Source organism: Rana temporaria, chromosome 10 (assembly GCF_905171775.1).
Source record: "Rana temporaria chromosome 10, aRanTem1.1, whole genome shotgun sequence".
Classification (NCBI taxonomy): domain Eukaryota; kingdom Metazoa; phylum Chordata; class Amphibia; order Anura; family Ranidae; genus Rana; species Rana temporaria.
In genome coordinates, this window is record NC_053498.1 from 50671409 (window position 1) to 50695906 (window position 24498).

Genomic DNA, 24498 nt, shown 5'->3' on the forward strand with positions numbered 1-24498 from the left:
ACGGTGGTGAATGGACGGGTCCCAGTCCGCCTAGTTAATTTGTCCGGCGTAGCCACCACCCTACCAAAGTACACTCCAGTGGCCCAACTTGTTTTCTTGGACTCCAGTGACATACTCTCTTCACGGAAGGCGGCCCAACAGCTGAGTGCCCAAACCGTGTCAGGGGCTACCGAAAATTCTCCAGAACCTTGGTGGCGCCAACTGCAAATAGGAGGATCTCTCACCCCACCAGAACAAGTCGAAGGGGTCATCGAGGTGGTGAAGGAGTGCCAGAGTGCCTTCAGCAAACACCCAACCGATTTTGGAAAAACCTCCATGATTAAGCATCGAATCCTGACCGGCGATAAACCCCCCATCAAGGAAAGGCATCGGCCTGTGGCACCAGGCATGTACCAAACCGTCAAGAAACTGTTAACCGACATGAAGGAGGCAGATGTAATACAAGAGAGCCAGAGTCCCTGGGCAGCACCCATGGTGTTAGTTAAGAAGAAGGATGGGACCATCCGTTTCTGTGTTGATTACAGGAAGTTGAACGACATCACCCATAAAGACGCATACCCTCTCCCCCGGATTGAGGAGTCACTCACCGCGTTGGGTTCTGCGGCCTACTTCTCTACATTGGATCTGACCAGCGGATACTGGCAGGTGCCCATGGCCGTCGAAGACAGGGAGAAAACAGCCTTTGTCACCCCCATGGGTCTTTTCGAATTTAAAAGTATGCCCTTTGGGCTGTGCAATGCCCCAGCTACCTTTCAACGGCTGATGGAGAGATGTCTGGGACACCTTAACTTCCAGAGTGTCCTACTCTACCTGGATGACGTGATTGTGTATTCCAAATCCTATCAGGAACATTTGACTCACCTGTCCGACGTCTTCCAAGTACTGATCCAGCATGGTCTGAAAGTCAAACCCTCCAAGTGCCACCTACTCAAGCCACAAGTACATTACCTGGGCCACGTCGTCAGTGCCGAAGGGGTCCAACCTGATCCAGCTAAAGTCGAAGTTGTCAAGAATTGGCCTATCCCACGCACCATTAAGGATATTCAGAGCTTCTTAGGATTTTCAGGATATTACCACCGCTTTATTCCTCATTTTGCACAAATTGCCGAGCCATTGACCTCTCTCCTGCGAGGCACGGCGAAGGGGAACTATAATGGCAAGCTGCCTGTGGAATGGGCCAAAGAGCAAGAGGTGGCCTTCCAGGCTCTAAAACATCTATTGACAGAGCCTCCCATCCTGGCCTATCCGGATTATACTCAGCCTTTCCGACTGTATACAGATGCCAGCTTTGAAGGACTCGGGGCAGTGTTGTCCCAGATGCAGGGAAAACAAGAGAGGGTGATAGCTTACGCCAGCCGGAATCTGCGAGGGGCTGAGAAGAATGATTCTAACTACAGTTCCTTCAAGTTAGAGCTCCTGGCCCTCGTGTGGGCAGTCACCGAAAAATTTAAGGACTATTTGTCAGCCACCTCATTCACGGTCTACACCGATAACAACCCCCTGGCTCACCTGAACACCGCTAAACTAGGTGCCCTTGAGCAAAGATGGGCCTCCAGACTGGCCAACTATGACTTCTCTATCAAGTACCGAAGTGGCAAGTCTAATATTAATGCGGATGTGCTATCACGCATGGCTCCTGGCGAAGATCCCCCAGTGGAGGACAAGTGGGAAGATGTGGAGATGCCTCCCTTCTATCAAAGATTCGTGAATCAGGATGTGGTCGTCACCCGCGAGGGGAGTGAATCTGGGTCTAAAGCAATCCAGGAAGACCTGTATACCTGGAGGACCCTACAGGAAGAAAGTCAGACTATGGGAGATCTGCAGGAGTATTTATTGACCAGGAGGGTACCTCCCCGGTTGCGACGGGGCCAGAACGACTACGAATTGAAGCGATTGTGGCGTCAGAGGAAAAGACTATTTGTGCACAAAGGAATGGTGTACAGGAACTTCTTGGACCCAGTGTCGGGTGAAAGGCTACACCAAATTCTGATCCCTCGGAGAGATGCCGCCATGGTATTGAATGCCTACCACGACCAGTCAGGACACTTTGGGGTCCATAAAACAGAAGCCACCATCCGACGCCGGTTCTACTGGATTGGAATGAGGAGCGACGTTGAAAAGTGGTGCAGTGAGTGTGCAGTCTGCAATATCACCAAGAATGGTCGCAAGAATGCGCGAGCACCCCTCCATTCCATTCAGAGCGAGAGGCCCAACCAATTGGTCGCCTTGGATCATGTCAAGCTGTCACCTACCCGGTCCGGATATTCATATGCTCTCACCATGGTGGATCACTATTCCAAGTGGGTAGTGGTTGTGCCAGTCAAAGACTTAACAGCCAAGACGACAGCCCAGAAGTTCTACACCCATTGGGTACAGATACTTGGATGTCCTGAAACTGTCTTGTCCGACCGAGGTCCGGCCTTTGAGGCCCAACTGTTTCAAGAATTGTGCCAGTTCCATGCTTGTAAGAAACTCAGGACCACTGCCTATCATCCGCAAGGGAATGGACTCTGTGAGAGGATCAACCAGGTGTTTATCCACATGCTGAGAGCGGCTTCTGTATCCCGACCTGAAGAGTGGCCTCAACTAATGCCTGAATTGTTGGAAATCTACAACAATACCATCCACTGTTCCACTGGTTATACTCCATTTTACCTCATGATGGGGCGACACGGTCAACTGCCTAAAGACAGGGTCTTTGGACTTCAAGCACCTTTCAACCACTCCCCCCAAGCCTCTTCGGAGTGGGTCTCGGAACATCAGAAAAGGATTCAGGAAGCGAGAGAGATAGTCAACAAAAAGATGGGCGAGGCACACTATAGGCAGCAACAGCACTACAACCGCCATGCCTCTGCCCAGCCGTTGCAAGTTGGTGATAAAGTCTGGCTGAAGAAGCATCCTAGAACCCATAAGTTGGACTCCCTTTGGGAAACTGAACCATACACAGTGATTTCCATCCCTTACCCGGACTCTGATGTCTACTCAGTTCAAAAAGCCGGATATGAACCACAAGTTGTCCACCGAAACCGGATCAAGCTGTGTCACAAAGGGAACCTGCCTGTGTTGGTGCCTCCTTCTGCACCACCAAGTCTTCCACCTCCAGTTCAGCCAGCACAAGTGCGGCCCACCAAGCCAGTTGAGCCTGAGAGGCCACTCCTGATGTTCGAAGATGATCCTCTCTTCCCTTCTGACCAAAACGTCTTCTTTGGTTATGTGCCAATCAGTTCCATTCCATCAACCTCAGTCTTGGCACCAGAAGCTCCAGAGTTTACTCCAGCCATCCGCTCACCTGCTGCAGTCCCATCAGAACCTTCTAATGTGGGAGAAAGCTCCACAAGTCAAGAGCCATCACAGGCCCCCATTGTCCAAGATGAAGGTGCAGCTGTCAGTCCAGAAGAAACAAGTGTTCAAGGAGAAAACAGTGCTCCAGAAAACTCAGAAATGGTGTTGTGTAGATCCACCAGATCTAATTTCGGAGATCCCCCAGCAAGATATAGGGATTAATCCGTTAATTATACCTACAATATATGTAGATAGACTACATACACCTCAGTTAGTATACATCTCAAGTATACATCATTACTAACTAATATGCCACTAGTTGCCTACTTACCTTATTTAGTGTATAGGAACATACCTGGCCAGTAAGTCTCCTATCCCTCACTTAAGCACTACAAAAAGAAAAGGGTATCCTCTAAGAAATGTCTAATTGTGTACTTCAGGCATAGAATAAAAATGTCTAGCAAATATTAAAGTGTGTTCTGGGGAGAAGAGCTAATAGCCTAAGGGCCCCAGTAGCCAAGGCATTGGGTAGAAAGCCTCCGGCAGCCCAATCCAAAACCTGTTCAGTCTTAAAAGTGTGATCTAACAATAATATACTGTTCAAAACTGAGTGATAACGTTTAACAGATATGTATTCTGTCTGGGACCCAGATAACCACTTACCCTGCACAAAATAATGATCTCACTTATCTAATAAGCCTGCAAGGGACATTTATGTGTATAATGCCTCAGGACTTATCATATGATCCTGTTCTTGTATGTTTATTTTTTCCCAAAGAACCTGGAACGGACATTGGTGTACAAATGCCTCAGGACTTCTAGTGGCCCCAAGGTCACCTCATTCCTCAATCCGTCAGTGCCTTAATCGTCGAGGACGACTTCTGTTTAGTGGTGGGGTTTGTGGTGTCCCAGTACAGGTATTTGCTGTAGGCCTTGTCAGATTGAGGCCCTCGGCTTGTGGGGTCTCCCCTGCAGGGACTCAGCTAGTTATGATGAGATTTATACTGTTATGGTTGATAATACGTTTATTAGGTTTGTATAGCTTTAAGGGGTTTAGCCAGCCATCTCATGTTCAGTCAGAGTGTATTACCATCTCATGTTCAAGTGTATTAGAGTCGGGAGGACTGAATGCTAGACAATACTTATTGTGTTGTGTTATACTACAGGTCAGTCTCTATGATCCACAGCTCTCAACCAATAGGCTTCAGTCTAAACAGGCCCTTATAAGGGATTGTACTTCCTGTTTAAGCCAGTCTAATGCTTCCCTCAGTTCCTAGCAGAGCAGAGCAACACACAGTCAGAGAAGCAGTGCAGGCCTGAAGCCTCCAGGATAAAATACAGCAAAGAGTGGAGTATCCCTAAACATTACAGAACCAGTACTTCAGCTCATTTATCGGATCAATACGTTATTCCGGCGAAAAGCCTCAAGTCTACAGACACTTCAGTAAGTGTATCTATTTTTCAGCCTAGTTAAGCATAGGCCCTGAATTACTATTCCGGCTTTTGCAGCCGAGTATATACAGTATATGATCAACTAAGCTCAAGCATTATCAGCTGTGTGATCCAGAGACTGCCTGCAGAATATTTTGACACTCTGTTTAAACGATGTGAAGATTTTGACACCTGCCTTCATGCCAGTAAATCCTTCGTTGTTTTAACCCCTGTTGTGGACTGTGTTATTACCATCCTAACTAGCGGGGATACGGAGGCCCCCGGAGCTGTAGTTTCCCGGGGTATTCCAAGACTACAGTGGCGTCACGTGACAGAGAGGGTTAATACCATCTGGCCCTCACTAAGGGTTAATACCACCTGACCCTGGGCTCCTAGCCCCAAGAACCAAGTAGCTAACCATCAAGCGCATGTGTGTGGCCGTGGGGCTCACCTTCCCCGGTCACCACACCAGCAGCACTTCTCCTCCGAGGGTAGCCTGGTTTTTCACCAGGTGTCTTCAACACCATTTTCTCATACCACTGGCCACTCCAATTCAATCCGGACCAGCAGTCATTTCATGTTTTTAAACTGCATGATCAGAAAGACCTGTATAGGATACAGCCTACTATAGCTGTAAGTATCAGGCCTGGTACACACGATAGGATTGATCCGCGTATACGGTCCGCCGGACCGTATCCGCGGATAAATCCTCTGAGGATTTTGATCCGATGGAGTGTACTCACCATCGGATCGAAATCCGCGCCGAATTTACACCGCTGTGACGTGTCGCGCCGTCGCCGCGATGATGACGCGGCGACGTGCGCGACGCTGTCATATAAGCAATTCCACGCATGCGTCGAATCATTACGACGCATGCGAGGGACGGGTTCGGACGGATCGATCTGGTGAGTCTGTACAGACCACCGGATCGATCCGCTGGAGCCGATTCCAGCGGATAGATTTGTAAGCATGTCTACAAATTTTTATCTGCTGGAAATCGGAAATATCCGCGGATAAATATCCGCTGGAACGTACACACCAGGGGATCTATCCGCTGAAACCGATCCGCTGAGATTTTTCAGCGGATGGATCCTCTCGTGTGTACGGGGCCTTATACTTTCAACACATTACTAGAAAAACGTCTTTTATATAAAAAAAAATTGTTCTTTATACAAATTCTATATGGTTTATGTTTACCATTTTCCATACATATTATAGAGCAATGTGTGACCCCGCAGTACACCCCTGAAGAAGGAGAGACACTTCTCTCAGAAACGTTGGGACAGCTCTGTGAACCACACTACACAATGCTAAGCTGTAATTTTGTATCTATATGTACTAATATTCTATGCCTACCTCTGATTATGCTAATTTTTTTTATTGAATTAATTGTTTGATTTTTCTAATAAATATTATATAAATTACACTTCTCTTTACATACTATTTGTTCACTTCTGGTGCCTTAAAATTCCAGTCAGGGGTTTTAGTTCTCCTCTTTCCCCTTAATATCCCAGGATAAAAAAATGATTAAATGTCCCAGTATAAAAAAAACGATTAAATAATTTTTTTATACTGGGACATTTAATATATTTTTTTTTATACTGGGAGATTTAATCATTTTTTTTATACTGGGACATTTATTAATTTGTTTTATACTGGGACATTTAATATTTTTTTTTATACTGGGACATTTTAATTATATTTTTACACTGTGACATTTAGGGCTGGTTCGCACTGCAGCAATGTCAGAGTTCGGATGTGATTTGCACCGCACTGCAGGGCACATCACATGCGATCTCTGTGTGATGCGATTTCAGCCATGCAAATATTGTATGGCTGAATTCACATCAAACTCGCACAGGACCCTTTTTTTTTTGTCCGTAGCAGAAACGGATCGCATGGGTGTTCACACCCATGCGATCCGATTCCTGTCCAAATTTGCAGATCGCACTGTGATATGCAAACTGATTTGGGGGTGTTGTTAACTTTTAACTGACACTCCCAGCAGTTCACATAGGGCAATGTGAACTGCCGCCGGAAAACCTGCGATGCGGGAACCCGCAGTGGATTCGCAGGGTTCCTGCACCGCAGCAGTGTGAACCGCCCCTTAATAATAATATTTTTGTACTGGGACTTTCATAATATTTGTATACTGGGGCTTTTAATAAGGGGCGGTTCACACTGCTGCAATGCGAGAACCCTGCGAATCCACTGCGGGTTCCCGCATTGCAGGTTTCCCGGCGGCAGTTCACACTGCCCTATGCGAACTGCTGGGAGTGTCAGTTAAAAGTTAATGACACCCCCAAATCAGTTTGCATATCACAGTGCGATCTGCAAACTCGGACAGGAATCTGATCGCATGGGTGTGAACACCCATGCAATCCTATTCTGCTGCAGACAAAAAAAAGGGTCCTGTGCGAGTTTCATGCAAATTCAGCCATATGATTTGTATGGCTTAAATCGCATCGCACAGAGATCGCATGTGATTTGCAGTGCGGTGCAAATCGCATCCAAACTCTGACATTGCAGCAGTGTGAACCGGCCCTAATACTTTTAATAATACTTTTATACTGGGACTTTTATAATACTTTTAATAATACTTTTATATTACTAATTTTAATAAGGGGCGGTTCACACTGCTGCAATGCGAGAACCCTGCGAATCTACTGCGGGTTCCCGCATTCCAGGTTTCCCGGCGGCAGTTCACACTGCCCTATGCGAACTGCTGGGAGTGTCAGTTAAAAGTTAATGACCCCCCCAAATCAGTTTGCAGATCGCAGTGCGATCTGCAAACTCGGACAGAAATCTGATCGCATGGGTGTGAACACCCATGCAATCCTATTCTGCTGCGGACAAAAAAAAGGGTCCTGTGCGAGTTTGATGCAAATTCAGCCATATGATTTGTATGGCTGAAATCGCATCGCACAGAGATCACATGTGATTTGCAGTGTGGTGCAAATTACATCCGAACTCTGACATCGCAGCAGTGTGAACCGGCCCTAATACTTTTATACTAGGAATTGTAATACTTTTATAGTGGGACTTTTATAATAGAATCAATTAGTGACAATCTGTTACACTTTGGTGGCAGGTGACAGTGACAATCCACATCTGGCCACAGGCCACAGCATTGGCAATCCACCTCTGGTAAAAGGCCGCAGCGGTGGCAATCCACATCTGGGGACAGGCAGCAGCAGTGGCAATCCACATCTGGGGACAGGCCGCAGCAGTGGCAATCCACCTCTGGGGACAGGCCGCAGCAGTGGCAATCCACATCTGGGGACAGGCCGCAGCAGTGGCAATCCACATCTGTGGACAGGCCGCAGCATTGGCAATCCACATCTGTTGACAGGCCGCAGCATTGACAATCCACATCTGTTGACAGGCCGCAGCATTGGCAATCCACATCTGTTGACAGGCCGCAGCATTGGCAATCCACATCTGGTGACAGGCCACACGGTGGCAATCCACATCTGGTGACAGGCCACACGGTGGCAATCCACATCTGGTGACAGGCTGCAGATTTGGCAATCCACATCTGGTGACAGGCTGCAGATTTGGCAATCCACATCTGGTGACAGGCTGTAGATTTGGCAATCCACATCTGGTGACAGGCCACATGGTGGCAATCCACATCTGGTGACAGGCCACATGGTGGCAATCCACATCTGGTGACAGGCCACATGGTGGCAATCCACATCTGGTGACAGGCTGCAGCATTGGCAATCCACATCTGGTGACAGGCCGCAGAATTGGCAATCCACATCTGGTGACAGGCTACACGGTGGCAATCCACATCTGGTGACAGGCTACATGGTGGCAATCCACATCTGGTGAGTGACAGACTACACGGTGGTAATCCACATCTGGTGACAGGCTACACAGTGGCAATCCACATCTGGTGAAAGGCCACACAGTGGCAATCCACATCTGGTGGCAATCCACATTTGGTGACAGGCCACACGGTGGCAATCCACATCTGGTGACAGGCCGCAGCATTGGCAATCCACATCTGTTGACAGGCTACACGGTGGCAATCCACATTTGGTGACAGGCCACACGGTGGCAATCCACATTTGGTGACAGGCCACACGGTGGCAATCCACATTTGGTGACAGGCCACACGGTGGCAATCCACATTTGGTGACAGGCCACACGGTGGCAATCCACATTTGGTGACAGGCCACACGGTGGCAATCCACATTTGGTGACAGGCCACACTGTGGCAATCCACATTTGGTGACAGGCCACACTGTGGCAATCCACATTTGGTGACAGGCCACACGGTGGCAATCCACATCTGGTGACAGGCCACAACGTGGCAATCCACATCTGGTGACAGGCTTTGCTAACTAGCCAAAATGAGTAAAAAACAACCGTCATTGGAGAGCTTTTTTGAAAAGGGGGAAAGACCCAATGATGAGACAACAGAAGACTCTTCTAAGACTGCCAAAAACAAGAAAGCTGCATTTAAAAGAAAATACCAGGAGTCCTATTTAAATTACGGGTTCATTGCATCAGGTGATTCACATTCTCCAAACCCGCTTTGTATAATATGTGGTGAGCAGCTATCCAATGAAGCCATGAAACCTTCAAAACTGCTTCGCCACATGGAGACCAAGCACCCTTCATTAATAGACAAGCCTGTTGAATTTTTCAAAAGAAAAAAACGTGAACACGAAGGACAGAAGCAATTGTTGAAGACCACCTCTTCGATAAATGAGAGCCTCATTCTTAGTGGCTAACCGTATTGCCAAGTCTGATGTCGCATACACACGGTCGTTTTTCGGCATGAAAAAAAAACGACGTTTTTAAATGTAATTTTAAATCATCGTGTGTGGGCTTCACATAGTTTTTCGGCTTCTGAAAAACAACAAAAAAAAATTCAAACATGCTGCATTTTTTAACGTCGTTTTTTAAAATGTCGTTTTTCGTGTTGTAAAAAATGATCATGTGTGGGCTAAAACGACGTTTTAAACCCGCGCATGCCCAGAAGCGAGTTATGAGACGGGAGCGCTCGTTCTGGTAAAACTACCATTCTAAAACTACCATTCATTACGGACAACCTCTTTACAAAAGCCTACCATGCCACCAACCCCCTGGCCAAGACCAAAGGGGTGTCCATTTTGCTTAACAAGGACTCCCCTTTCATTCTACAGCACCAAATCTCTGACCCAGAAGGCCGCTATATCTTCCTAAAAGGCACTTGGGGAGGCTCCCAGATCACTCTAGCAAACGTCTATTTTCCCAACACGGCCCACATTACATTCTGCCGTAAAATCATTGACGAATTGAAATGGTTTGCAGAGGGATGTATTGTTTTAGGGGGCGACTTCAACATACCCCTCTCCCCACTGAAGGACACCTCAAATGGGTACACGCATGTCTCTTACAAGATACTGAAACGTATTAAGATCTTGCTCCAATCCCTGACACTAGTTGACGCATGGAGAACGATAAACCCCTCAGAAAAAGATTACACCTTCTTCTCACCCCCCCACAAAAGATACTCCCGTATCGATATGATTTTCATTACCCAAAGAGACCTGGGTAGCTTAATAAGAGCGGACATTGGCATAATCTCATTATCTGACCACGCCCCTACGGCCATTACACTGCAACTTGGCCCACTCAAACGCTCCACTTTTAATTGGAGACTTAACGCGACTTTACTCACCGATCAGGAAGTCAGAGACGACATACATCAGACAATCACGACTTACTTCCAAAATAACCGAGACAGCGACACAAACCCCCTAAACAACTGGGAGGCACACAAATCAGTAATCAGGGGGGAACTAATAAAATGGGGTTCCAGAAGGAAGAAGGATAGAGAGGGAGAAATTGCCCGACTATCACACCAAATATCTAAGTTAGAATCTCAACATAAACAATCCCTCTCGATAACAATAGAAGAAGAATTGCAGACATGCAGGTCCTCACTGAAACAGATCCTTGACTTTAAAATCAGGAAGGCCCTCTTTTTCCGGAAGAACATTTTCTATGAGCAAGGAGATAAAAGCGGGAAACTGCTTGCAAAAGCCCTCAAAGATACCCACTCAGCAAACCTTGTCCATGCCATCAAAGATGGCCAGGGAGTGCTGAATCATGACCCAGAGAAGATAGCCAGTCTATTTTCAAAATTCTACAACAAACTATATAACCTCCCTGACCAACACAAACCACATCATGTCACAAACTCCAAACGAGAAGCGATATTAGAATTCCTAAAAGACAGCAAACTCCCAACGCTTAAACATGAAGACACATCCAAACTAGACGAACCAATCAACCTCCTAGAGCTGCAAACAGCCATAACAGACCTAAAAACAGGGAAAAGCCCAGGCCCAGACGGCTTTACGTCCCAATATTATAAGACCTACGCAAACGTCCTCTGTAAACCCCTTCTCTCTTCCTTTAATTATCTAGCAAAAAACAATCATGACTCTAACTCCTTTCTAATGGCCCACATCGCGGTAATACCCAAGCCAGATAAAGACCACTCTGATTGCGCCAATTTCAGACCCATATCGCTATTAAACGTCGATTTAAAGCTTTTAGCAAAGATTCTAGCAAATAGATTGAAACCCATACTTAATAAAATAATAGGCCCTGAACAAGTGGGCTTTATGCCTGGAAGGGAGGCACGTGACAACATCACTAAGGCGCTTAACCTGATACATTTTACACAAATCTCCAAGACCAAAGGGATGTTACTTTCTACCGACGCCGAAAAGGCCTTTGATAGAATATCCTGGGACTACATGTTCTCCACCTGTGCACACATAGGGCTGGGAGGAGGCATGATGTCTTGGCTGTCAGCCCTATACCAACACCCGCAAGCCAGAATAAAAGTAAACAATACCCTATCTGACCCTATAGATATTCAGAACGGGACACGTCAGGGCTGCCCTCTTTCTCCCATACTTTTTATTATCTCCCTGGAACCTCTGATCAGAGCAATTAACCTGTCTGCAGATGTGAAAGGTCTTACAGTAGGCAAAAATGAGTTCAAAGTCGCTGCTTACGCAGACGATTTGCTATTCTTTCTCACAAAACCCTTCTTTTCCATCCCCAACCTACAAAAACTATTTGAAACATTCGGATACATCTCCAACTTTAAAATAAATAAATCTAAATCAGAAGCCCTTAACTTGACCCTACCACCTGATCAAGTTGCCCACCTGAAATCTAACCACTCATTCCATTGGGTCCCCTCTTCCCTTAAATATCTAGGAATTAACTTAACCAACAATTTAGACTCACTCTTCCAAGCCAACTACTCCCCATTACTCAAATTAATTTCTAACGACCTCCACAAATGGACCCCAAAACTATTCTCATGGTTCGGAAGAGCCTCAATTCTGAAGATGACAATCCTCCCCAGATTACTATATATTTTCAATGCCCTACCCATCCACGTACCGAATATATTTTTTGTCAAATTACTCAGAATACAGAGGAAGTTCCTGTGGGCTGACAAAAACCCCAGGATCAGTCTTTCATTGCTCACGCTACCCAAATCCAGGGGCGGAATAGGGCTTCCGGACTACAAAAAATATCACCAGGCGTCACATATTACTAGAATAATAGATTGGCATTGCCACAGCAAAGAAAAGGATTGGGTCAAGCTAGAACAGTTTCTAGCCCCTCACCACACATTATTCTCACCATGGACCTCTCACTCAAAAATCAGTAAGTCCATTAAACACCCAATAATAGCAAATACACTCAAAATCTGGCATAGAATAGCGACAAAACACGGACTGTCCTCGACACCCAGCCCCCTTACCCCGATTTTCAACAATCCTGACTTCCCCCCAGGCCTCCAAGGAAAAAAAATCACAGACCTTCTGGCTCTCAATTGCCTCTCGGGTACCAGAGTCAAGTCTCTGGACACGATGAGGGCAGAGTTTGGCGACATATTCCCGGGCCCCTGGTTTTACCTACAACTAAGAAACTTTCTGGTCAACACTAAATCCATGCCCTCTTATAGTCGACCACTGACTGCCTTAGAAGATATATGCTATAAGAGAAGCCCAGTCACACACGCTACTTCACTAGCATACTCATGGCTAATTCAACCGACGCAAGAAGATATAAGTAAACATAAAACAAAATGGGAAAGGGACCTGGGTGTTTGTATAGACGACAAACAATGGGAGAAAGCTTGCATTTGGTCACACAAATGTTCTTTGAGCACAAGATACCAAGAGATATCCTATAAGATATTAACACAATGGTATATCACTCCCCAACGGGCCAAAAAATGGTTTGATACAGCATCAGATACCTGCTGGCGCTGTGGTGAGGCGGTAGGCACTTTCATGCACATATGGTGGGATTGCCCCGCCATCGCGGTCTTCTGGCAACAGGTGACAGACTGGATCAGACACATAACAGAAACAAAAATCACCCTAGACGCCGCTGCGTGTCTGATCCACATCAATAGCTTACCCATTAATAAATATAAAAGGTCCCTCACCAGACACCTACTGAATGCCGCTAAAACCCTCATTCCCATATACTGGAAGTCAACCCAAACACCAAAGATCAGGGAATGGTTGGACAGAGTTACATACATTTACAAAATGGAGGAGATTTTGGCCATGAAAAAAGAAAATAGCTCTAACTTTAACAATCTCTGGCAACCATGGTTCCTGTTTACCTACTCTGCTGAATTCCAAAATATATATAATTGATTATATTAACTTTTTATACCTGCATGTCTTGATTGTCCTGATTTCTACATTGAATGCATACCCAGTCTAATGCTCAGAACTTGAACTAAGTAATACTTACAATGCCTTGACAATACCCTTTGCTAACACCACCACCTACCCTTACCCCCTGGTTTTACCATTACCTAACCCTCCTATTCCCTACCCCTGCCCCTCCCTCTCCCCCCCCCCTCGCTCACGATCTCTTATCATACGATTTAAAATTATCTGAATGTAACCTATTAGTACTTGCCATATTCCATTGTACGCTGACATATACTGTTCGTTTCTATTTGCTTTGTAATCTGCAAAATCCCTGTGATGGATATGTCCTTTGTATACTTTGTTTATCTTCTCTAATAAAACCTTTGATTGAGAAAAAAAAAAAAAAACTACCATTCATAATGGAGTAAGCACATTCATCACACTGTAACAGACAAAAAAGCGCAAATCGTCTTTTACTAACAAGGAATCAGCTAAAAGCAGCCCAAAGGTGAATAGAACTTCCCCTTCAGAGTGCCGTTGTACGTCACCGCGCTTTGTTCATCATTTTTCAAAAACGATGGTGTGTGGACAACATCGTTTTTAATTATGAAGTTGGAAAAACATAGTTTTTTGGACATGCTGAAAACGCCTTTTTTTTTTTTTCATGCCGAAAAACGACCGGCAGAACAGTTGATCCTGCCTGCTGCAAAGGACATTTGCCGTGAAATTTTAGGAGAGGCTGCGGTTGAAAAGGTGTCACATGTTCCTCTTTCAACTAGCACTGTAGCTAGAAGAATTAATGAAATCACAGAGGATATTGAAGCACAATTGATAGAGAGAATTAAGGAGTCACCATGGTATGCCATACAGGTTGACGAGTCTACTGATGTTGACAACAAGGCAATAATGCTTGTTTTTGTGCGATATGTTTTCCAGGAGGATGTCCATGAGGATATGCTATGTGCACTATTCTTGCCAACCAACACCACAGCTGCAGAACTGTTCAAGTCTTTAAATGATTATATGCCAGGAAAACTGAACTGGTCATTTTGTGTTGGTATATGCACAGATGGAGCTGCTGCCATGACTGGACGGCTTTCTGGTTTTACTATTCGGGTCAAGGAGGTTGCTTCCGAATGTGAGTCTACGCACCATGTCCTCCATAGAGAATGCAGTGAGGCCCGGAGTGACAGGGACAAAAAGGAAAATAACGGAGGGCTGGCCATGACTGGGGTGGAATCAGGGCAACAAAGGGTTAAGAAAGGAGGTGGTGCTCTTAGGGGAGTGGCCGTAGGCTTAATTCTATGGAGGGGGAGGAGTGGTATATATAGGGGGTGGGGCGGCACCACGTGCACAGGCAGAAGGAGTGAGACACAGGGAGGCAGGTTTTTCTCTGCTCCCTGATTTTAGGCCTAACAGAAAGTGGACATTGATCTGCTGCTACCGCGGCTGCGGGCCGTGGCGGCCAGTCGGGAGCCAGGATGGCTTGAATCTCAGGTGGGGGGCCTCTTAGTGGACGAGGCGGTGGGGTCACAGGATTCTCACCCACGCGGCAAAGCAGCATGGATGGAGCGGTTCCCCCCACACCACTGGGACATCAGGGGGGGGATCTCAACAGGGAAAACGCGGGTGTCACGTACCTGGTTTCCAGAGTCTGATGCAGGGTAGCCTCTCTTACGGCTCTGGTTCACGAGCCACTGGATATGAGACAGCGGGCTCGGAACACAGAGGGGTAGGAGTGCCGGGTGGTGATGAGTAGATGCAGGAACGCTGGAGTAGAGGATGGGTCAGCGACCCGTACGAAAGCTGCAACTACAGCGGCACAAATAGTTCAGGTAAACTGGAACGGCAGAGTCAGACAAGCCGGATCATAACAGGCACCATGCAGGTGGTGAGCTGAAGAATAGTCGGTATAACAGGCAGGAGGATCTGGCAACAGAGCGGTCAGGCGGACGGATGGTCAAACAGAGCCGAATCAGGATTGGAGAGATGAGAGGAGTCAGACAAGCCGGTTTCAGTGTTCAATCAGGATTCAGGTAGAGTAGTCAGACATGCAGGGTTCAGAGATCAATCAGGATTCAGATAGAGTAGTCAGACAAGCCGGTTTCAGAGATAAATCAGGTTCAGGTAAACAACAGGTCTCAGATAGGATCCACGTCAGAACTGCAGATCAGGCAGCAATGTGCTGCAAACAGCAAAGGGTTTTTAAAGTCTCTTTTTGGCGTCAGCGCTAATTAACATGCACACGCGCGCTCCCGCGCACCGTTGACGCGCCTGCACGAGCGCGGGGACCCGCGATGGCGCGCCGACAGCCTGGGAACAGCCTGCATGGAGGATGACTGCATGGAGGACGTCTGCGGAGATGGAGATGGCAAGTCGTTGAGTCCCTGACAGCGGGGAAACAGCCGGGGGGTCGTCCAGGATCGCGACCACCGGTTCCAGGGCGGTGGGGAGGCCGGAGTCCCCGGATCGGAGGAGAGAGGTCAAGCGAAGGTCCGTCGGTGGGAGCAGCAGAACAGAGACGTCCACGGCCTGGTCGGGGGTGAGAGGACGATCCGCCGGGAGGCTGTAATCTGCGGCCTCCAGGCCTTCCGCGCCTGGGAGGCAGACGTCGCCGAGGACGCCGGCCTCTGAAGATTGTTCGGAGGGGGAGACATCGGGATCAGAGGAAGAGGGTCGTGCGGATGAGTCGCCAGCGGTGGAGTTGCCGGTGTCGGCTGTGAGGGACGTGCCCGGCCAGCCTGGTGAGTCCACTAACAATACTTCTGGGGATTTTGTTACTGCATTGTGTACACTGTTGGGGGTGGGGGGCGGGGGTCCTCCTGTGATTGCGGGTAATGTGGGGGGTAATGTGTTGCCGCCAACCGGGGGTCCCGGGGTGGCGGGAGTATCGCCTGCTGCCCAGGGTTCCCCTGGGGGCTTGCAGGATTTGTTGGGTGGTTTGAGGGACCTGGTACAGCTTTTTGCCGGAGGGGGGGTGGGGACGCCGCCTCAGGCTGCACCCTGGGTTGGGGGATCGGCTGGGGGGGGTTCCCGTGGCTGTTGGGGTACCTGCCCCGGTGGGGGGGGAGTACGGGGGTGGTGCCGGACAGTAGTTCCGGAAGTGACACGGGGGGTGAGAAGACAAGGGGGGGGTCAGGACGGACGTGGTGCGGATGGCTGATGCGACAAAAGGTGAGGTATATGTATGCTTTGAGGGACCGCTGGGGGCTCATCTGAAGCAGGAGGTCAGGGAGAAAATCGAGAAAGGTGAGTATGTGGAGATTTTTTCCCTGTTGCCGTTGGAGAAGTTTAATTTGGATAGGGTGAAGCCAGACAGTTCAAAAAAAGATGACGAGGAGAAGAGGAGGTATAGGTTGATTCCTCGGACGTTCAGCAATTGGTTGCAGGCATTTGCGATCATGGCCAGCGTCATAGGGGAGAAGAGCCCGGAACACTGTTCTGTGCTTTTCTGCTATATGGACGCTATAGGAGAAGCTTATCGGGTTTATGGGGGGACAGTGTGGTTAAGGTATGACGAGCAGTTTCGCCAGAGGCGGGCTGTGAGCCCTACGCTGCGATGGGACCATAAAGATATCAGTTTGTGGATGCGGATGATTTCCGCGCCCCGGACTAATACTCAGTTTTTTCAGGGCGGGGCCGGGGGTACGCCCACTTCTGGATCGCCGGCCGGGAAAAAATGGGGGGTGTGTTGGCAGTTTAACAAGGGTCCCTGCAAGTTTGGGGGAACCTGTCGTTTTAAACACAAGTGCTCCGGATGCGGGGGTGCTCACCCCCTGTCGCGATGCTTCAAAAAAGGAAAGCAAAGGGGATTCTGCTAGCAAAGGGGACAACGCCAAAGAGGGGGGAAAGGATGGCACCTTTTCTAGATAGATACCCAGACAGGGGGGCGGCGCGGCTGCTCGCGGCTGTGTTTTCCGAGGGATTTGTCATTCCCTGTTCTTTGTCAGAGGCGCCACCCTTGGCCAGAAATCTGCAGGTCTGCCTTGGAGAACCCGGCAGTGGTGTCAGCAAAATTAGCGAAGGAGGTGGAGCTGGGTAGGATGGCGGGACCGTTCACAGAGATGCCTTTGCCGGATTTGGTGGTGTCGCCTCTGGGGGTGGTGCCCAAGAAAGAGCAAAACAAGTTTCGCCTCATTCACCACCTATCCTTTCCGAAGGGGGGTCGGTGAATGATGCTATAGACCCCGAGGCATGCGCGGTATCGTACACGTCATTTGACGCTGCGGTACGGTGGGTGCGGCGCTACGGAAGGGGGGCCCTGATGGCAAAATCGGATATTGAGGCTGCGTTCCGCTTGCTGCCGGTACACCCACACAGTTTCAGGCTGTTGGGTTGCCGGTGGCGGGATGAGTTCTACGTGGATCGATGTTTGCCGATGGCTGCTCGATTTCCTGCGTATTGTTCGAAACGTTTAGTTCATTCTTGGAGTGGGTGGTCAGGGATGTGGCAGGCTCGGATTCAGTCATCCATTACCTGGATGACTTTCTGTGCGTGGGTCCTCCGTCATCCAATGTGTGCGAGATCTTGTTGGCAACGTTGCAGCACATGACGGACAGGTTAGGGGTGCCGTTGGCAGCCGACAAGACGGAGGGCCCGGCCACCGCATTGAGTTTTTTGGGAATCATGATTGATTCCGAGGCAATGGAGTGCAGGCTTCCGGTAGACAAGGTGGAGAATCTTCGGCTGGAGATTCGGGGGATGCTGGGGCGGGACAAGGTTCAGTTGCGGGCCTTGCAGTCCTTGTTGGGCAAGTTGAATTTTGCCTGCCGCATCATCCCTATGGGAAGGGTTTTCTGCCGACGGCTGTCTGCGGCAACGGCGGGTGTGAGGGCACCAACGCATTATATCCGCCTAACGGGGGAGTTGAAGGCGGATTTGCAGGTGTGGCACACGTTTCTGGAAACGTACAACAGGAGGGCAATTTGGATGTCTGGGCCCATCAGCAACTTTGATTTGGACTTGGTCATGGATGCGGCCGGGTCCACGGGCTATAGGGCTTTCTTCAAGGGACGATGGAGCGCGGAGGCGTGGCCTGAGTCCTGGGTGGCGGCGGGTTTTGGAAAAAACCTGGTGCTGCTGGAGCTATTGACGGTGGTAGTGGCGATCGAGCTATGGGGTGCGGAATGCAGAGATTTAAAGATCAGGTTGAATTGCGACAACATGGGGGTGGTGCAGGTCATTAATCGGATTTCCGGTTCATCGTTACCGGTGGTACGATTGCTGCGGGGTGGATGTGGGGGCTTGCATTGGAGTCGCAGCAGACTGGATCAGGAGGTCGGTGAGTGGGCAGACATGGGCCGCATACTCAAAGGTATGGGAGGAATGGGCTGGTTTCAGATGGCTGGCGGACGCCGAGCTGGGGGAGGGGTAAATGGGCTGGTTGGTGGTTTATTTTGTGGCTAGACATATGGAGAAGGGCGGGTCCGTGTCTTCCTTGGAGAAGAAATTAGCTGCCTTGGCATTTTTGTTCAAATTAGAAGGTCGGGAGGATCTCACGAAAATATTTTGGGTGAAGCAGGCGGTGAAGGGTTACAAGAAGGGGCGTCAGAGCAGGGATGCGCGGAGGCCGGTGTCGTTTTCTATATTGCGCAGGATTTTTGGGGTATTGGGGGAAATTTGTTCGTCAAACTACGGTTGTTTCCGGCTTTTCGGGTGGGGGAGCTAGTCAGTCCCTCTAAACGGGTGGCCGGGGCCTTTTGATGGAAGACGTCAGGTCGTCGGAGGACAGGGTGGTTTTTCGGCTGAGGCGGTCGAAGACGGATCAGAGGGGGAAAGGGGTGGACGTGTTTTTGTATCCGCTGCCGGGTTCGGAGGTGTGTCCGGTAAGGGTGGTAAGTGAATTCTTAAGGGGGCGCCCTGGGGGTGGTGGGCCGTTCTTGATGCATGAGGATGGTTCTTTCGTATCGCGTTTTTAATTCATAGCAATTTTTAGAAAATGTTTGAAAAAAAGCGGGGTTGGACGAGCGACTGTTTGCCTCGCACTCCTTTCGTATCGGGGCGGCGACCGAGGCGGCCCGGTGCGGGTTGGATGAGGCTGCAGTAAAAAGGATTGGGAGATGGGAATCGAGGAGATTCCGTTCTTATGTACGCCCACATTTGGTGCTGGATTAGTAAAAGGTATGGGACGCTTGCCTGAAATGCCTGGATGGATGGTTGTGGGGTGAGTTTTAAAAGTCATTGTTACTGTTTTGTTTTTCAGGTGGAAGGCAGGTGCGCCTCGTGTGGGGCATTCTTATGTTTGTAGGGGGGCCAGGAGAGCTGATGCTAGGCCAGAAGGAAGGCAGTTGGGGATTTCCAGGCGGGAGGCAACGATTAGGTGGTTGGGTATCCCTGGGATGGGTTGGGACAGGGTGCTGCCTGAAGTGCAGCGCTATGCTCGGCTCGACCGACCCCCGGATGTGTTGCTGTTACACGTCGGGGGGAATGACCTGGGGATTCGGCCTATAGTGGACTTGATGTCGGCGGTCAAGGCGGATGTCTTGACGTTACGGGCATCTTTCCCAAGAATGTTGATCTGACATTGTCGCGCGAACCACGTGGCGCATGGTAAGGTCAGTGGATTGGGTCAATAAGGGGAGGGTGAAGGTGAATAAGGTTCTGGGGAGGTTTGTGGCTAAGCACGGGGGGGTTAGGGGTGAGACACAGGGAGTTGGAGTTGAATGTGGGGCTGTACCTGCTCAGCAATGGTGTTCACCTAACTGAGGTGGGTACAGACTTGTGGGTGTTAGGTGTGCAGGAGGGTATTCAGAGGGCCCTGCGGGTGTGGAGGGGCCCGTAAGGAAAAGGGGTTTTTCCCTTCCGGGCTGTGGCGGTGTCCTTGGTCTTTGATGGTGACAGTTAACTGATGGAATGGAAATGGTTGGGGGGCTCATAGGTGGGATGGGCCCCTTATGGGGTTATTGCAGTGGAACGGTGTCCGCTGTAATACGGTTACGGTGCACTGCGGGTTAAAATGGGGTGTCTCTGAGCTGGAGTCGGCTGGAGGCCTTGGTATAGTAATGGTACCGCAGTGTGGTGGTGAAGGAAAAGGTTAATGGGGGTTACTGTCAAAGACCAATTGGGACTGGTGTTAATAGTAATAAAGTGTTTGGTAAATATTGTTAATAATAAAGTTGGAATTGTTGGAAATTCCTATTATCTAAAATTTGGTTAAATATTTAATTTTGGTTATAAAATAAAAAATGACTGTTGTGGCCAATTTTACTCCAATTTACTGTGTCGGCCTCGTTACTGGGTCAAGAAGGTCATGGGGTGGTAAAAGGGGGGTGGTAAAAGGGGAAGGGTATAATGGGGGAGGTATAGGGTAAGGTTGCACATTGAAACTACACAAGTCAAGTGAGGCCCGGAGTGACAGGGACAAAAAGGAAAATAACGGAGGGCTGGCCATGACTGGGGTGGAATCAGGGCAACAAAGGGTTAAGAAAGGAGGTGGTGCTCTTAGGGGAGTGGCCGTAGGCTTAATTCTATGGAGGGGGAGGAGTGGTATATATAGGGGGCGGGGCGGCATCACGTGCACAGGCAAAAGGAGTGAGACACAGGGAGGCAGGTTTTTCCCACCCACCCTCCCTTGTTTTGTTTTATGTTGTGCGTCTGTTTTCTTCTCTTTCAGGTCGGTGGAAGGTTTGTCATGACAGTGGAGGCGGTGTCCTTGGTCTTTGAAGGTGACAGTTAACTGATGGAATGGAAATGGTTAGGGGGCTCATCGGTGGGATGGGCCCCTTATGGGGTTATTGCAGTGGAACGGTGTCCGCTGTAATACGGTTACGGTGCACTGTGGGTTAAAAAGGGGTGTCTCCGAGCTGGAGTCGGCTGGAGGCCTTGGTATTATAATGGGAACGCAGTGTGGTGGTGAAGGAAAAGGTTAATGGGGGTTACTGTCAAAGACCAATTGGGACTGGTGTTAATAGTAATAAAGTGTTTGGTAAATATTGTTAATAATAAAGTTGGAATTGTTGGAAATTCCTATTATCTAAAATTTGGTTAAATATTTAATTTTGGTTATAAAATAAAAAATGGCTGTTGTGGCCAATTTTACTCCAATTTACTGTGTCGGTCTCGTTACTGGGTCAAGAAGGTCATGGGGTGGTAAAAGGGAGGTGGTAAAAGGGGAAGGGTATAATGGGGGAGGTATAGGGTAAGGTTGCACATTGAAATTACACTAGTCATGGCTAGCCAAAAAATATCACCTGAACTGAACAACGTTTTGCAGGCTGTGATTAAAATTATCAACCACATTAAAGTACATGCCCTTAACTCGCGTCTGTTTGAACAGCTCTGTGAGGAGATGGATGCAGAGCACACACGTCTTCTCTTATAAACAGAAGTGAGATGGCTTTCTAAAGGTAGATCACTTAGCAGAGTGTTTGAGTTACGAGAGCCGCTCCAGAGATTTCTTTCTGAAAAACAGTCACCACTTGCAGCACATTTCAGTGTCACAGAATGGGTCACAAAACTTGCTTACTTGTGTGACATATTTAACCTGCTCAATAAACTTAATCAATGGGATTTTTGACATGTTTCCAACATTATCTGTTGGAAACGAGACGAGTGTCACTGTCTCCTATCACCCCAAGATGGGACCGCCTAGTTGCAGTAAAACAAGCTCAGGGCTCCCACTGATTCTGCATTATGGTGAGTTGAACTATTTAATTTTATATTACAATGTAATAGAAATAACGTGCTTCAGTCATCCTGACACCATAACACTGTCTAGTTGCATGGATGATTGAACCGCTAACGCAACACATCGCGATTCCTCCTACAGGAAAAATATTCTTCCACAAAACCGGTCCTTGGTGCCAAAAAGGTTGGGGACCACTGCTGTAGACGACAGCGGCTCCATGACAGATAGCTCTGGCGACAAAGTTGAGGTTCCTGCCAAAGTCAGGCGTACCCGACCCCATTCCTCTGCTGTTGTTGAGGTGCAAGAACCGCAGGGCCCTCATATGGAGCAGAGAACTACTAGTGCCACTCATCCTTCTGGTGAACTGGCAAGCACCAGCGGCCTAGTACACCCTGGACGTACATCCAGCACTGCAGTAACACTTGGTGACGTGGCGAGTCCCATAAGTACAGTTCAAGCTGGTGAGGTGGCAAGCACAAGTAGTGTCCCGCTGCCACCAAGAAGAAGACAAAGACTGGCCCGTCATACCCATAGTGTCCTTCCTGCAGAATTTGCCATTCCTGATTGGGTCCCCACCACTTCTGGATAACTCGTACTTTCCCCATTCACTGGCCAACCCAGAATTCAGGTGGAAACAGTTGGTTTTACAGCACTTGATTTTTATTCGCTGTTTTTTACCGAAGATCTCTATAGATCTATTGTGGACCAAACTAATTTGTATGCTGGTCAATACATCGCCGCTAATCACTAGTCCGCCCTTGCCAAAGAATGGAAACCAGTTACGGTTTCCAAATTTAAGACCTTTCTGGGCCTTTCCCTCGACATGGGTGAGCTGTGGTTATATTGGTTCATTGACCCAGTTTACCATGTGCCTGTGTTCTCTGCCTCCATGTCCAGGGCACGATATGAGCAGATCTTGCGGTTCATGCATTTCAACAACAGTGAACTTTTTCATCCTCGTGGAGACCCTGAATTTGATCGGCTCTACAAAATTCGGCCCCTCATAAACCACTTCAAAGAACATTTTGCAGCCTTGTATACTCCCTATCAAGTTGTCTGCGTTGACGAGTCCCTGATTACATTTTCTGGCCGCTTGTCTTTCAAACAGTACCTTCCCAGCAAGCGTGCCAGATACAGGGTCAAGATGTATAAGCTCTGTGACAGGACCACAGGCTATACATATAGTTTTATGGTTTATGAGGGAAAAGATAGTCATGTAGAGCCGGAGAACTGCCCAGATTACATAGGGATCGCTGGCAAGATAGTGTGGAACTTGGTGTCACTCTTATTCGGAAAGGGGTACCACTTATATGTGGACAATTATTACACGAGCGTGCCACTTTTTAATCACTTGTTTGATCAGCAAATTGGCGCATGTGGCACCGTACGACCTAATCGCCGGGGCTTACCCCAGGGGCTTGTAGATTCCTGTCTTAGGCTGGGGGAGAGAGCCTGCTTGAAGTGTAATAAATTGCTTGCTGTGAAGTAGAGGGATAATAAGAATGTTTTCGTTCTTACCTCCCTTCACACAGACACGACAGTCCAAATTTGTACGGCAGCTGGTGTTGTTTAGAAACCCCTCTGTGTCCATGAATAAAACTAAAATATGGGAGGGGTGGACCTCAATGACCAGTTGTTGGCGCCGTATCTAGTTGCCCGTAAGGCCAGACGCTGCCACAAAAAAGTGGCTGTTTACTTATTTCAATTGGCTTTGCTGAATGCTTTTGTGCTATACAGAGCTTCAGGACGGACTGGATCTTTCCGTAAATTCCATGGAGATATTGTCCGAGCCCTCATGTATCCAGGCGGTGCTGCACCTCACCCAACCAAATGCAGTTAGCCGGCTGCATGAGAGGCATTTTCTGTATGTCCTCCAGAGTACCCCTACCCAACGAGCCCCCCAAAGAAAATGTTGTGTCTGTAGAAAGCGCGGATTTAGGCGTGACACCCATTATTATTGTCCACGCTGTCCTGACAATCCTGGTCTTTGCATTGGTGAATGTTTTGAACGCTACCACACACTAGTGCAGTATTAGCATAGGGTACAGCATTTCACAGAATAGGACACACTTACACAGGGTCTCCCAAGATGCCATCGCATTTTGAGAGACCCAAACCTAGAACCGAACAGTTGGACAGTTACAAAAAAAAAGTGTTTAAAAAAAAGTAAAAAAATATATATATATATAAAAAATAAAAATAAAATAATTGTCGTTTTATTGTTCTCTCTCTCTTTCTATTTTGTCTCTATTGTTCTGCTCTTTTTTAATGTATTCTATTCTGCAATGTTCTATTGTTATTATGTTTTAGATACCCGCAGAATAATGTGTACATACGAAAAAATTAAAGCACCAAAATACGAAAACGACGGGATTACGAATGAGCCGCATAACAAACAACCGCAAATACGAACGAACGATCCGACGAAAATACGACAAAACGAAAACAGCAAAA